The sequence below is a fragment of the Brassica oleracea genome, chromosome C3 (assembly GCF_000695525.1).
Source record: "Brassica oleracea var. oleracea cultivar TO1000 chromosome C3, BOL, whole genome shotgun sequence".
In the NCBI taxonomy this organism is placed as follows: domain Eukaryota; kingdom Viridiplantae; phylum Streptophyta; class Magnoliopsida; order Brassicales; family Brassicaceae; genus Brassica; species Brassica oleracea.
The window spans coordinates 15,276,737-15,282,165 of record NC_027750.1 but is presented as its reverse complement, the minus strand read 5'-3'; positions in this window follow the sequence as shown (position 1 = coordinate 15,282,165).

The window sequence follows — 5,429 nt, the reverse complement described above, 5'->3', positions numbered from 1 at the left end:
ATTGAAATACGTATAAATTCTCTCATTACGTTGGGATATTCTCATCAAGGTGGCGAGAGTATTAGGAAATAACCACAATTCGAGCTTACATGAATAAAATAATTTTCAGTCTATATAAAATTGCAAAAAGGTGAAAAGGCTTAAACCGGTAATGTTAGGGTATGTTTATTGGTACAACCCCATTGGGGTCTCTTAACCAATATTATATCAATTAACTTAACTTAATTGACGTAATTGGAAACCTTTAATTTTCTATCCTATATTGGTACAATCCTATGGGGGTCTCTTAACCACATCTCCTTCATCTTCATCGTGACTTTGAGCTTCAAACATCTTGTACCGATTCGAGCACTCCTTCCTCGATCACCATCCTTTTACAAACTTCAATCTTCACCGCGAACTCCTTTAAACTCTGATTTTTAACAAATCAGAAAACAAAATCTGATCAAAACGACCATAAACTTTATTCAATCAATCTGAAACAGAGATGAAAGAAAACGCTTGAAGAACAACTCTCGTTCAGATTGAAAACACCACAAAAGTCTGCAACTACGAAAATCAAACCCAAATTTACAGAGAATACTGTCTAGAGTGTCGATCTTGAGATAAAGAAGAAATCCATTTTTTTACGTCAAAAGGAAAATAAAATAAAAAAACAACATATTTTTTAAACCAATAAATATCAAACATGTGGCAGTAAAAAAATCGTCTCTTATTGTCATTAAATTAGACACGTTCCTTCCTTTTTTTCTATTTTTGATTTATTTTAAATATGTTTTCTTCTAATAGATGAGCTTAAGAGAGACACCGATAAAAATGCTCTTATCTCTCCAATTATTCATCATCAAACCGAACCTCTTCTAATTGTCGCTCCGGTTCGTAAAAACCTTTTGTACATTGTCTTCTTGTACATAGATTGGTACAGCCGGTCTACTCTAGGGACAGATACGATTTGACCAAAAAATGTGACATATATGATAAGAAAGTCAACATAAAGAAAAAAAATAACATAAACAATAAAAAAGATAGATAAATGAAGTCTTGGCTAGATCACTGAGTTATAAAACTGAAGCAAAACCTGATAATATCAGAGTCATACCTGAAGCAACATGCTTTGTTTTCTCTGCTGACACATTCTTTTGGAGGAGTTTGCACAGACGGTGTTTTGTTATGAAGCTCATGGTCAACAACTGAATTAGACCGAACATAACCATCTAGATCTGGAGGTTGGTCTTCCCCAACCACTGGGTTAGCCTTCTCACAACACTGCCTGCAGCGGCCAGCCTTGAGCTCAGAGAAGTGGAGCTCGTAATTCTATATCGTCGGAGATTGCTGAAACTGATTTAGGTTTTAATTTCAATGTGAACGAAGAATGAAGCGAATTCATGCGAGGGGTCTCAGACCGTACACATATATAAAATATAATCTACATTCGTCTTTGAGAGGGGAGTAAAGAAGCATTGAAGTTCATGGTATTGATTGAAAGCCATAACGGCCACCATTTCCAGTAGAAACTTTGAGGAAGGGAAGCGACATTGAAGACTGTTTTTTTTTGTGTAAAAAGATAAGACGTCAAAGGTTGGCCGACAAAGTGTCTAGGTTATGTTCTGGGCTTAATGGTTCAACTTTGTTATCTATGAACGTGGGGAGCTAAAACAAAAAAACCCACGAATTACACAACTGACAACAAATAAATATGATAACCAAATAGCTTAGAACAAAATATGAGCTAGCACTCTAATGTTGTAGCAAAGTGACGTTTTATTCTACTTTATTAGTTAGGATTACATTCGTATTTATTTGTACAATTTGATTACAGATTTTGAGTGCTGTGTTTAGACCAAGTTAAGAAACGAAGACGAGGTGATATTTTTTCCGTGTAAAAATATGCATATCCCTACACCAAAGAAAAATAGACAACACAGCTTATTCTTTTATTCATAAGATGAAATAAGAACTTATAGCGTCATCAACATTATTCTATAATCCAATGATACATGAATTTTTCAAGCTTACGATTTTTTGATAAGTAGATAGCATCTTCTCGTGCGTTCCATGCGTATATAGCGCACCACATCTGAAAAAGTCAGCACCTATATATGCTGCAAACTTTTGATGATATGCCATATTTGCTCTCATCCAGGACAAGTAACAGTCGAATTTCGTAGTTAAAAGAACATTATCATGAAAAAGAACATTATCATTATCAATGATTATTCAAAGTAATGAATCTCCCGTTTAGGAATAGGTTTTTTTCGTGATTATCATTACTTTGGGGGATAATGATAATGTTCTTTTTAAATCAAATAAAATTATTAGTTTAGAAAAAATAATTAATTAATTAGAATTAAATATTTAACATAGAGTAAGTCATCTATACATTAACAAATAAAATTAAAATTATTAATGAATATCTCATAATATCTTAAATATAATATTTGTTTTGTCTCTCATCTCATTTTTTTTCTTTCATTACTTTGATATTCATTGAATTTTATGGATGATATTTGCTCAATTTGTTATTCATTCATTGTATGGTTTCTTTATTTTAGGTTTTTTTCCTATTCCTAAGTAATAATTTATTTAAAATAATAATTTCTTACAAAAATAATATCTTTTTATAAAAATATTCTATGCAAGTACGTATATTTTATCATTAATCACTGATTTTAAACCAAAAATCTTATTAACTGAAGAAAAAACCTTCAACAAATAATTAGCTAGAATATCTTAACATCTTGCCCAAAAATAATTTAGCTAAAGAAACGATAGCTAAACCACAGCTACAGTTAAATGGTTCGACACTGTATAAAATAAATAATAATCTTAATGACACTGAAGAAAATATTGATCATTCTTTGCCTTCATGAGAAACATAATATTTTAAAATATTCCTAAAAAAAAAAATTCTATTAAAATATTATTTTTATTTTACTTATGACTTAGGAATATGAAAAAACTCAAATAAGTAAACCATTATATGAACGCATAACTAATAAGAGAAATTTCATCCATAAAATTAAATTGATATCTAAATAATACAAGACAAAATGAAAAGAGAGACAAAATTTTTTTACTTAAGATATTATGAATTATTCATTAAGACTGAGAAAAAATGTTCTTAAGGGCCGGATGGGATAAAAAATTTAAAGTGCAAATAACTACATATATGTATGTAGTTTTACTGGTTGTATCATTAGCTTTAGACTATGCTGATCCGGGTCGACGCACCACAAACATTTTTTGTATATAATATTTACGGTTTTCAAAAGAGAAATGAATCCAAAAAACTTCTGCTTCAGGGCCAACATATAGCAGGTCTTGTATGACCAAAATGAATAATTTTCCAAGCAAATGGTTCGATCTGACACTGTGGTGCTATGCGGAATCGATATGCGACAGAGGATAAGGTGGAGTCGTAGGAGACAACCTGATGGTAAACAAACCGGATGTTGAGCAAACTCCCCAGCGAGCGGACTGATAAGGCTGCGCTTGAACAAATTTTCCAATTATTTCTGATTCAGCTATGTGCTTTGATTATCTTCTTTTTCCTAATCATTCAGGATTTTAGTAATGATTTCTATCTTTCAAGAATCGTGAATTTAAGAGTGAAAATTGAAATTTTAGTATGCATAGAAAAGCAAAACTTGTGAGAAGGTGTTGATATATAAATTTGATGGATAAAGCTTCTTATTTAGTTGCCATCTTCACTCTTGATTAACCATTTTGATCTTTCAATTCTACGTGTATGTGTAGAAGTACGAGGATGAGTGACGAGGAACATGATAGTATATACTAGGAGAAGCTTTAGAAAGCAAGAAAAAAATTTAAAATAATTTGTTTTTTGATTGAGAAGGTTAAAACCATAACTATCCCATTGATATGTTATGGTTTGATATTTTTTCTTCGATCTATCAAAAGAAAGTAAGATAAATATCCATAAAGAGAACATATCAAGAAGTTAAATTGCAAAGATAAAAAGAGAAAGGGTGAATGTTGAATCTTCTCAATGGTATTGAACACAATGACAAAATCATTTTAACTTTTCTCTAACATAAATTTGTATTATTCTTAATAATATGTATATTATAAAGTAGATGCTAGATATATATAGTGATAGCTAAACCAATAGTTTATTAATATCTTTATTTTATAAAATATTAGGGTCGGTCCGGGCTACGCCCGGTTTTTTGTTTAAATTTTAGTTTTGATTATATATTTTGTATGTTTATTTAATATCCCCTATATATTATTTGTGAAACATTACAACTTCTTTTTGTAGCCACATGCTATCACTAGGATGATTCTTAGAGTTATTAGAGAAATAAGTTGGTCCATCTAATTATATAATAAGCTTTTTATTAAACTAACCATAAATTCATTATTAATGTCATTTATTATTTCCTTAAATAAAGATTACGGAATTTCCTAATGTGGGTAAAGTATATATGATAATTAATGATTTTGAATAATAAAGATCTGATAAAAAAATGTATCTTCTATCAAATTTGTTTAATTTAAAACAATTAAAATAATTTAAAAAAAAAACACAATAACCATATTATAAAAATTTAGATTTTTCTATATATTTTATATTTTGAATTTAAAAAAATGACTATAAATTACTAAAACTGTTAAAAGTCTCACATTTAAATTTTGCGATCCATGGTTTAAAATTTTTGTTATGACAAAATACAAATGATTACAAAATGATATAAATAAAAGTCTAATTTAATTAATCATTAAGATTTAAAATATATATGTATATATATCATTCTAAATTAAACTATAAACCATATTGAATAAATAAATATTTTAGTTTCAAAATTTACTTTGAATAATTTTTTTGATAAAAGTTTTGAACTAACATTGATAATTTTTTTTAAATCATCAATTACTAAAATTATTAGTCCCACAATGAAAATTTTGGTATCAGTAATTTAAAGTTTTTGCTATTAAAGATACACATTATAAAAAAACATATGAGTAGAAAACATCATATATATAATGTTTATCCCGCGAAGGCGCGGATCTTAATCTAGTATAATAGTATAATCTATTATAAAGATATAATATAAGTATAAATAGATATATAGTTACACTATTATCCGTTGAAAGTGTTTAAGGATCTGTTCTGTTACACAAAATTCATAGTGGAGATCAACAAAAACATAATTGTTATAAGATAATCATTGAAATGATCATTCACTTCTTTACCAAACTCAAGCACTATGATCATCCACTCCTTTACCAACTCAAGCACTATGATCATCTACTCATCAAGCACTATGATCACCCACTCATTTACCAAATTAAGCACCATCTTTGTTATTTTATGTATTGTTGTTCACTATAAATACCATCACTCATCTCACTCTTTTGTACACCAAAAACAAGAACAAGAGTTTATAATCAAAGAATCATTACAT